This window comes from Thunnus maccoyii, chromosome 23 (genome assembly GCF_910596095.1).
Source record: "Thunnus maccoyii chromosome 23, fThuMac1.1, whole genome shotgun sequence".
Taxonomy (NCBI): domain Eukaryota; kingdom Metazoa; phylum Chordata; class Actinopteri; order Scombriformes; family Scombridae; genus Thunnus; species Thunnus maccoyii.
Genome location: NC_056555.1, coordinates 24,518,230 through 24,529,959, shown reverse-complemented (window position 1 = coordinate 24,529,959; position 11,730 = coordinate 24,518,230).

Sequence of the window (11,730 nt, the reverse complement as noted above, 5' to 3'; positions counted from 1 at the left end):
CAAACATTTAAGTCACGCTGTAGATTTAAAGGCCTCAGAGTTTGGAGAGCGATGTCCTCATGACCTCTGCTCCAAAACTAAAAACACAGGAGCAAAAGTAAACATGTATGTAAATACCCAATATTTATTAATAATTGACTTAAAAATAATGTTTAATGATGCATTTCATCTTTTCCTCTGAAGTCTGTGAAGCAGTGGGATGAACGTTGCAGTTCTCCTCCTGCTAATATTCACTATTCAAGAAAAACTAACCAGTAAAGTGAAGCAACAACGTATCTGTTACCACATCGATCAGAAATAAGCTGCAAACATGTTTTAAATCTGCTGTAAAACTCAAATAATGTGAATAAAACTACTCTAAATGATGTTGGAGACGAAACACTTCCCCTGAATTACAACAGAAAGTGTGTGAAGATTTTAAATTTGCAGATTAAAAACCTGAATGGGAACAAAAAAACGAGTTTCCTGTTATCTGAAGTGTAAAAGCAGCTGTGCAGATAAAAATCAAATGTAAACAGACTGAGTGAGTAAATGATGACGTACATGAATCATGTGACTTAAACATCACTGAAGCGCTAAAAAACATCAGATCTGTGTGGAGCGATGATGAATGTCATATTTCCATCATGTTTTCCATCGTTTGAGCTTTGACTGTCGCTCTTTTAATGACGTCATTTCGTTGTGTCCTTCTTCTTCTGCGACGGTTTAACGGCAACGACTGGAGAATCAGCGCCACCTGCTGTTTATCTGCCGATAGTCACACAACAGCAGTGGATGGAAACTTCCATCTGAGTTATTCTTCCAAGTCAGACGTAATCACAATGTGAATCACAGAATGAAGGAAATCCAAATATTGGATTAAAACCAAATTCTAATCAACACCCACAAGATTGTTTTTGGCTAAATCTGCCGCAAACCGTCAGAAATATGATCAACGCTTTCTCCTCTCAGTCAGCAGTGAAAACATAAACTCCCTCCAGCTTCACCTGAGCAGGTAATAATCACGTTTGATTCATACCTGCATGTCAGATTCCATGAGAAGTTCTTTTCTTCTGTCGTCAAAGAGACACACCCCGAATCAAACTCTGAAGAGTAATTGCTGAGCTGTCAGGTGGAAGACTTTGATGTTCATGGGAGCGTTTGATTTGCTCATGATCGTCATTGTTCACCGGCCGAGCCGCTCATAATGACAGGGAGGCCGACACATCCTGCAGGCTAACACTCTCTGTTTATGATATTTATGACAATTAAAGCTGAACATCCCAATTAGACTGCAGAGAGAGGGAGTATTGTTCCAGGTTGTTTTATGGATTACAGTGGGCACACAGTGGATGTAATGAAATCTGTTTATGGTTCTTTTGTAGTGTTAAACAAGGCGGCGTCCTTGTGACATCACACTGCGGGTCAGGTCACGTGGTACATAAATATACTGAAGTCTTTTATTTAACTGCAGAACTTGAGATTTTCAAGTTTTCTTCAGTATCACAGTCATTCAGTGATAGTCGTCTGTGTATCCATGTTACACTACAAACAGGAGCTGCTAACAGCTGATTCACATGACTTTTAATGGAGACTATTTGACTAAATGTGAACAAATATGGACCAAAACAACAGAACTCAAGCTGTAGCCAACAGCTAAATCCATGGTTATACTTCCTGTTCACAGGCATTGTGAGATCTGTAGTACCAAACTGAAATCAGTCCAATATTTTGGTTTATGACCAAATATCTGCAAAACTAATGACATTCCCACTGCAGAGAGCCCAGTATTTGTATTTGTATCTGTATTTGTTGAGGCAGCAAAATTATTTGTATTTGTATTCAAATAAAAGTGGAAAGAGGCTTAAAAATCCTGCTTTTGTTTTTATTACGCTCTTAATTTTAGAAAATTAAAGTGTTACAATAAGTGTTCATGAATAAAATACCTTACAAAGGAGGTCCCCACATCGGGTCTTGAACTGGAGTCTCCCAGATCATAGACGACTGTGCTGACTACTGAGATAAAACTTTACTCATCGACTCATTGCAGACAGACGTCTACCTATTTATACACCCATAACACACAGACAGCACAGCGTGTAACATGTAGAAGAACTTCAAAGGTGATTCTTGCTTTGCACTTTTCATTTATCGCCTATTTTTTACAACCTAACTTTGTGGAAAGGAGAAGAGGAACAACAGGTTATGGAGAGTCCCTTTGGACTTACCCCTGATAGATGTAACAGCGGAGCAGAGCAGAGAGACTGAGATAACGATGTAACCGACCTGCAAACTGATATTTGACATGTTTTTTTGTTCTTCCCAAAAACAAATAATTTTTAAAATATTTGTATGAAACAAATATTCATATAAAACCCACTATTTGTGCTTTGCTGAATAATGTATTTGTATCCAGGCACACCCCTAATTCCCAAATCAGCCTCAGCTAACATATAACTGAAATAACAAATTTGATTATAAATAATACATAAATTATTTTTAAAAAAGCAATTTCTCAAAATCAAAGAACTGCATTTTGTGTATTTTGGGGTGAAAATATATACATTGACAAGACTTTTTCCAGTCCGGTCGGTGGTTTGATCCTGAGCTCCTTCTGTCCGCATGTCGAAGTATCATTGGGCCTGAACCCTGCATGGTAGCCCGCCACCATCACTGTGTAAGTGTCATAGACTGTATAAAAATATGGACGTAGTTACCGTGACGTCACCCGTTGGTTTCTGAAGAGCGGTTTTGAAGCTCAAAGTGAGCCGCTCCGGCCGTCGCCATCTTGGCAGTGCGTAATGCTGCCTAACTCCCAGCCAATCAAAAATGGGCAAAGAGGCGGGGCCGAATGGCTGAAACAAGCCACCTAGCGGCTGGCGGACCTGTCACTCAAAGCAGCCATGTCCTTCATTATGCAGAACTTTACGGCTTAATAAAATTTAAATGGGTGAGTTATAAAAAAATTCACCCCCCGTACAGTTGTCATGAAAGAGGAAATTATCTACAGAGACCAAAACCGTTGTTTGTACCAGGCTGTAAACATGTTTATTTCTGCTGTAAAGTTGGACATTTTAACATGGGGGTCTATGGGGATTGACTCGCTTTTGGAGCCTCAAGTGGCCGTTCAAGGAACTGCAGTTTTTGGCACTTCCGCATTGGCTTCATTTTTCAGCTCCAGAGGTTGCCGCTTGGTAAGCGTGTGTGTGAGCAGCAGAAACATTGCAAAGCGCTTTGGATGAAAGTGCTATATAAATGCAGCCATTTACCATTTTTACCATTTTGGCAATTGTGTGTTACTTTTTCAAAATTTCTGAATTCACCCTCTGGCCAATTATTACAGTATTGACATTTTTGATTAAAGGATCATTCTGGTGATTTTCTATATTTTTCTTCTTCATGTTTGGATCTACTAACAAGTATTGTGTGTGTGTATCAAAGCCTGATATATTTTATTCCTCCGTTGTTGTCCAAAAACTATTAAAAACCCGTCAGTGAGTCACGCCGCTGCACTGGGTGACATGTTCCTTCATCCTGAAGAGTTTGGATACGTTAGTTTGTTTAAAAACGGCTCCAAATTCTAACAACAGCGATCAGGTTTTCAGTCTCAGTTACAACAACTGCTTTGTCATCATTTCACATATTTTCACCTACTTTTGACATTTGTTCAATATTTCAACGCTTGAAGCCGACCAGCGTGTGGATGTGTGTGTGTGCTCGCCGGTTCATTCCAGAGCTTTAATCTGCTGTCGTGTGATTGGTTCTCAGGTGTAGCTGGCAGTGAGTGTGTGTTCACAGAGTAAAGAGAAGAAGTGTGTTTGGCCTCGGTGGCCTGTTGGACTGACAGAGAGTCTGTGTGAGCAGAAACCACCCGCACTTCAGTGATGTGCAGCCGAGCCAACGGAAACTGCACACGGCTCCTCTTAGCACTTACTTAATGCCTCTGGATGGTCTGTTTAAAAAGCATTATTCACACACAGGGAGGCTCGAGTATAACGCTCTCTATGTAGCTGAGACAAAAACAAACATTCAATGATTGTGAAGACTAAAATACATTAAGTCAAAGCCTCTCAGTTGACTAATTGAAAGGTGGACATCAATTTGGGAATATTTATCTCTTAAGGTTTCAGTTTGCTTCAAAGAAACAACCTCTGCAGTCAAGTCAAGTTTCCATCCAAATGCAGCTCAAATTTTAACAGAATTTTCCAGAAAACGGTCAAAAGAAAATGTACTGAATGTTTGTTTCCATCCTCTGCTGTTGTGTGAATATTAGCAGAGAAACAGCAGGTGGCGCTAATTCTCCAGTCGGTGCCGTTAAACCGTTGCAGAAGAAGAAGAGGAAACAACGAGATGACATCATGAAAATAGCGACAGTCAAAGCTCAAAAGATGGAAAACCATGTGGAAAACATAGCATAAATATGACATTTCTGGGTTTTTTTTACACTTAACAGGAAACTCGTTCTACACAAATTTACACATTGTTTTGTTTTTTTGTTCCCATTCAGGTTTTTAATCTGCAAATTTAAAATCTTCACACACTTTCTGTTGTAATTCAGGGGAAGTGTTTCGTCTCCAACATCATTTAGAGTAGTTTTATTCACATTATTTGAGTTTTACAGCAGATTTAAAACATTTTTGCAGCTTATTTCTGATCGATGTGGTAACAGATACGTTGTTGCTTCACTTTACTGGTTAGTTTTTCTTGAATAGTGAATATTAGCAGGAGGAGAACTGCAACGTTCATTCTGCTGCTTCACAGACTTCAGAGGAAAACTGACAGAAACAAACAAGAAAAGATGAAATGCATCATTAAACATTATTTTTAAGTCAATTATTAATAAATATGGGTATTTACATACATGAAAAACTGTGGCGCAAAAACAGGATTGAAAACAGGTGAATGAAAACACACAATATGTTTACTTTGTTTACTTTTGCTCCTGTATTTTTAGTTTTGGAGCAGAGGTCATGAGGACATCGCTCTCCAAACTCCGAGGCCTTTAAATCTACAGCGTGACTTAAATGTTTGCTAAGACGTCCAACTTGACTTGGACGTGAACCAAGAGAAAGTTTTATAATGATGCTACTTAACTTTATCTAGAATCAGCTTCAGTGTCCAAATCACAGCTGGTTTCTTGACAGTGGTGGAAAAGTACTCAAGTACTGTTCATAATCTTAAGGTACTTGTACTTTACTTGAGTATTTCCATGTGATGCTACTTTACACTTCCACTCCACTACATTTCAGAGGGAATGTGGAATTATATGGTATGATATAATGGAAAACTATGCTGTTTGTTGACTGTCTTTAACTGTCATGTCCTTAAATCACCAGAGACTAACGGGACAAACGGAGGCAGGTGGGGATGATTTGGGAGTCAGAACAGGTGAGCGGGTAGATGCGGGAGTCAGGTGAGGGCATCTGGTGGACAGGTGGAGGATGGCAGGTTCATATACACTCACTGAGCACTTTATTAGGAACACCTGCGCAATCTAATACAACCCCATACAACAGCTCTGTCATAAATTCTACTTTTGGACGAACTGATGTGCTGCGGTTAAGCGTATTGTCTCATTTCTGGTTGCTGGCTGTGTCAGTGAGTTTTTGCTGCTCTCAACTTTATTTTGCTATTCTTCAGTCCTGCAGATAATTACCTGCTGTACATTTAAACTTACACTAGTTCTGCTCAAGCATCTTAGCTCTTCTCCTTCTTAGAGACTTTCTTGCTAAGAATTTGTCCACTTTGCTCCCTAAAAGGTTACAAGTTCAGTCAGACTCCTCCAATAATCTCTGCAGGAAATGTTCACAATTTTACAGCCGTGTGTCATCATGTAATGTGCCCACGGACGCTGACGGGCGGAGACCTTACTTTCTGATTCACCTCTTAGTTATTTAGACAATAGATCCTGCCTCCTGTTGCTGGGAGACGAAGAAACTCCGACTCGTCTTGACCCACTTCTCAGAACTCAGAGAGGTTTATCGCTTCCTTTATCATCCTCTGGCAGCTGAGTTTAGCATCCAGCAGCTACTTCAGCCTCGAATGCGGCTCTGAACACCAGCGTCTATTATTCCTCTACACTAAATAAGACAGCAGTAAAAGTGGGGAGACCTCAGCAAAGTGTAACTACACTGGAAAAAGACATAAAGAGTTCAGTAATTTACTGTGTACAGGCTCTGGCTGCAGCAGCATTTATTTCCTGACATGGAAGCTTTTTATGACCTCTGTCATTTTGGTCTGCGGCGGTGTGTCTGTGGTCAGTCACTGTCTTCCTCCACTTATCCTCCATAATTCATCATTCATAGGATTGACTGACGGCAAGAGGAGAGTTCACATAAATACTACAAACTGTTGGAACTTGGAGGTTTAAAAATGACAGAAGCTGAAAAGAGTGACGGGATGCTGAAAGCAGTTTGAGTTTAATTATCGCGATACGTCAGATAAGCCTTTATGGCAAGTGCTTATGTTCCTCTGTAGTTTTTTCCGACTCATTGGCAGAGTTGCCAGTATGAAGCAGAGATGGACTGGCATCTGAAACTGAAAGTTAACTTGTATTTAAAATAATTCATTATGTTAGAGTTGAATCAACAAAGTTTGGGTGATTCAAAACCAGTGTGTTTTTCCTGTAAGTACAGTTTTATTGTCTGTTAAACTCCACAAATAATCAGTGGTGAAATAACTAAACAGATCCTTTACTTAAGTAAAAGCTGCAACACCACAATGCAAAAATACTCCATTACAAGCAAAATTCCTGCATTTAAAGTAGAAAGAACAATATTTCCCTCTGAAATGTAGTGGAGTGGAAGTATAAAGAGGCATAAAATGGAAATACTCCAGTACAATTTTGAGGTACTTGTACTTTACTGAAGTACAGTAATTGAGTAAATTTAGTGACATTTCACCACTGAAAACTGCTGAATGTCACCTTAAATAACTCAGCCACACTAAATGGATGGTTCTAAATGTGTACAAGTACAAAGTCATTTGATATGTACCTCTGCGTAACTATGGAAATGCAATAATACGACCAGCATGTGACCACAACATATGCAGCAGAGTCAGATCCTATAGGACCAAACACCAAAAGGTACGGTGGCCCCGAGGTGCAAATCACAACAACATTTCAAGAAACAAGAATTTCTGTGTTTTCTAAAATGTTGTTTTTTTGTTATGTCAATCATGTGTCTTGTCATCAATTAAATGATTTCATCACACACTGTGAACACATTGAACAATGACATGTTACATTAATGCAATTATTTGTAATTTTACATTTGCACATTACATGTACTGTTTATACTGTTTATGCTGTTTATACTGTGAATTTCTTGGTCAATATTTTGCACAATTCAACAGCTCTTTTCACTTAGAATATATTTTATTTTTTTATTGAAAATTTGATTTATATATTTATATCACCTGTCTTTTGTGATAGTTGTATTTTTCTCTCACTTTGTATAGGTACTTGTGTTTTCTCTTTTTGACTGTTATACACTACAACACCAAGTCAAATTCCTTGTATCTGCAAACCTACTTGGCAATAAACCTGATTCTGATTCAGAAATGTTGTGTTTTGCATCTCAGATCCACCTTTAAAAGGAGTTGATCCCTGCATTACCAGCCAGTGTCACTGAAGCTTTACAATATGTGTTTACACATGCATGTAACATGTTGACATGTGGACATGCACGCCAGGTGAGCTCGGTGGCTTGCGTTAACCCAAGTTGAACTTTGGTGAAGTCATGTTTACTTGCGTCTTCCCATCGGGTTTAAATGCAGTCACACTGGCTCTAAAATCCTCTTTTGCAGATGAATTTGAAAACGTCTGTTTATGCAACATGAAGCACAGTCTGGTCACAGCTGGATGATGTCACAGAGTTTAATCATGAACATCATCATTTAGTTTAGTCTGACAGCAGACAGATTTAACATCAGAACAAACCACAATAACATAAAAGGCTACTTAAAGACTAATTATGCGAAAACTGTGCATCAGATCGCTACCAAAAGTCATAGCACAGTCGGCTGGGCATGTCACGACATAGTTGATCGATGTACATGTTGCTCCAAAACTGCAGGAGGAGTAGCACACTGAACTTTTGGTGGAAGAATAAAAATTAAAGGAAGAAAAAAAGATAATAATAAGTATGCAGAAGAAACACAGTTGTGCTTTGCCCAGCACACCTAAATATCAGTTTTTTACCTCCGTACAGAATGTAATTTGTAATAGGTGTAATTTCTATATGTTGGCAAGGGAGTCAGCCTTCCTGACATACCTGCAGACAGGTATGCACCACATGAAAGCAATCCTCTTTACTGGTAACAGTGTCATTAAATCTCGCCCCGAGGCCTAACACACACAGCCTGCAGACACCAACAGCACTAAATATTTACAAGAGGAAACTGCAGCGACGTGCAGTGTGGTCTCAACGCATCACACAGCCAATACCTGTCTGTCCCCACCGCCCAATCCCAGTGCAGAATTCCCCCTGCATGCTGTAATGCCTGTTTTGGGTGTCTGTCGGTGACACCGCAGCGGGGCGAGATGATCAAATGGATGTTTGTTTCACAACACGAGGTAACGAATCCACGATTTGGGTTCATTTGCATGAAATCGCCATAGCAACAGGAGGACTGTTGATGAAAGTTTGTTGTTGTTCTTCTTCTGCTGCTGATCTGAGTTTGTAGTTTTGTCTTCCAGTACATCAGTGCTGGAATGTAACTAAGAACATTTACTCCAGTTCCTTTTTTTAAGTACTTTACCTGATTATTTCAGTTTTATACTTTATACTTCTTCTCCACCACATTTCATATACTTTTATTCATTTGGTGTCCCCACACTGATGTACAAATGAGGCTCAATCTGGCTACAGTAGATGAGGGAGAAGCTTCAACACTCAACACACTTTCAGGGGAAACGTTACATTTTTAACTCCACAACTAATAAATCATTAGGATGTAATGAACACTGCAGCCTCTAGGAGCCGTTGGAGGAGATTTTACTCTTCTTTGGTGCACATACATGATGATAATCAGTTTGTTTCTGGAGTTCAGTCATTGAATATCACCACAGAATATCAGCTCACAGTGACGTTTGTCTGAAAACATCAACATCAGCTTCTAAAAACACAGAGCAGAGCATCAATCACCTGGACACCTGACCTCCTCCTCTTCCTCCTGCACGAGGTCAGGGAGGAGGCACAGACTGACGGTGGAGGTGTGGGCAGATGGTGGTGACAGACAGAGACCTCCTCCATCAGGTCCAGGACCCCCCTGTGAAACAGGAGCTGGAGGGGGAACCCGAGCCTCGCCAGAGGAAGCTGGACTCTCGGAGCTATTCATCATCCTGACTGTGGAGGTGTTACACCGAGAGCTTCTGTCCTGGAGATTTATTTAAAGTACATACCAACACTACCACTAATACAAATAAAAAACTGCAGCAAACATCCTCGATTCATGAAGTTTTTTAAATCTCCATGGATAACTGCAACGTTTGAGTGATTGGAAACATCTAAAACACCAAAGATAAAGTTGAAAAAGGATCCTCTTCTGGTGCCTACATTACCCAAAATGCAACTCGACTGCCTATGGATTGTGGGAGATTATGGTGTGTAATACTTGTAGCAGCTAATGCACTCTGGGGCTGCCTGTAGAGCGGCAACTAGTGATTATTTTCATTACTGAACAATCTGCTGATAATTTTCTTAATTTATTGATCAATCGTTTGGTTTCCAGACTACAAGTAACGTCTACAGATGTCTTGTTTTAAAACCCAGAACCCAAAAATATTCAGTTTACAATTAGTGAAGAGTAAATAAACCAGCAAGGTTTTTGCTTAATTAAATAACGGATTATAAAAATAGTAGCAGATTGTGATATCTTGTCAGTGGTGGAAGAAGCACTCAGATAAGTAAAAGTCCTGTATGAAAAATCCAAGCAAGAAGCTTCGTGACTTAAACCTGCATTCTCTCAAATGGCCAGCAGGGGGCGACTCCACTGGCTCCAAAAAGAAGTGATTTATTACCTGAAGTCTTCTTCAATACAGCATGATGTTCATTTTATAAATTATGGTCCCATTTCGAGTAAAACAGACGATAAAGCAGGGTATGCTTTAGGGCGTGGCTACGTTGTGATTGACAAGTTGCTACCACAGCGACAACGTTGGTTAGGTAACATAACCATGGCGAAACCCCAGATGCACTGAGTATGTTTTCAGTTCATAAATTGTAACATTTTGAGTTCCTAAAGAAGTCTTGATCAGCGTTTGGTTGCACTAAAAGACCTCTAAGGAGTCGGATGTTCAGTTTTTCCGGTAAGCACATTTTGTTTTGCACACGTTTTTTTGCTAGCAAAAATTAGCATTAGCGTTAGCATTATCACAGTTAACCATAGACTGTAATACACTGTGCTAACCAAGCTAGCAACTAGTGTTCGAGTCAGCTCCACCCTCTTGTCTAAATATGGTCACTTCTGGCTTCAAAAATCCAAGATGGCAACAGTTAAAATGCAAACTCAAGGCTTCAAAACAGGAGTCCACAAACCAACAGGTGACGTCACGGTGACTACGTCCATTATTTTTTACAGTCTATGGAAAAGTCCTACTACAGTAAAAGTACATAAGTATTATGAGTTTGATGTAGTTAAAGTATTGCAGTGAAAGTACATAAGTATTATGAGCTTGATGTAGTTAAAGTATTGCAGTAAAAGTACATAAGTATTATGAGCTTGATGTAGTTAAAGTATTGCAGTAAAAGTAGTGGTTTGGTCCCTCTGACTGATATATTATTATATATGACATCATTAGATTATTAATAGTGAAGCATCAGTGTTAGAGCAGCATGTTACTGTTGTAGCTGCTGGAGGTGGAGCTAGTTTACACTACTTTATATACAGTTAGCTAGTTTAGTCCAGTGGTTCCCAACCTAGGGGTCGGGCCCCACCAAAGGGTCAGCAGATAAATCTGAGGGGTGGTGAGATGATTAATGGGAGAGGAAAGAAGAAAAAACAAAGTTCTGATACACAAATCTGTTTTCAGTTTTTGGACTTTTTCTCTAATCTTTGATTTTTGCTGAAATATTGGATCATTTGAACATTTATTGAAATGAAAGCATGTGAGAAGTTTAGAGGGAAAAATCACTATTTGGTGGAGCTGTTAACAACTCATAGACATGTGAAATGTGACCCCGACTACACACTGCTTTTTGTAAGACGTCAAAAGCCAAAAAGGTTGGAAACCACTGGTTTCATCTTTAACAATGTGTTGTATTTTAAAAGCTTGTTATATTATCCATTGTGTCAAATCTTCATCTGAATAGTAACTAAAGCTGTCAAATAAATGTAGTGGAGTAGAAAGTACAATATTTCCCTCTGAGATGTAGAAAGTAGCATCACATGGAAAATACTCAAGTAAAGTACAAGTACCTCAAAACTGTACTTAACTACAGTACTTGAGTAAATGTACTTAGTTACTTTCTACCACTGCATCCTTTAAAGTCTTTAAAGTTGTGTTCTTTTCTGACTTGTGTCAACCTTCAGGTAATCCATGATCAGTCTGCTCACTGGTCAGATAGAAAAGTGTGTCAAACAAATCATATCTGACCAAAAAATGAATGCCATTTATCAGATTTACAGAACTGCCTGTGTTTTTCTGAGGGTGGAAATCTGTATTTTTTGCTTTCAGAAGTTTGAATCTCACGCTGACAAACTTTTATTTCCACACAAAAAATGCAAAAAGAGGAGGTGTAATAGGAA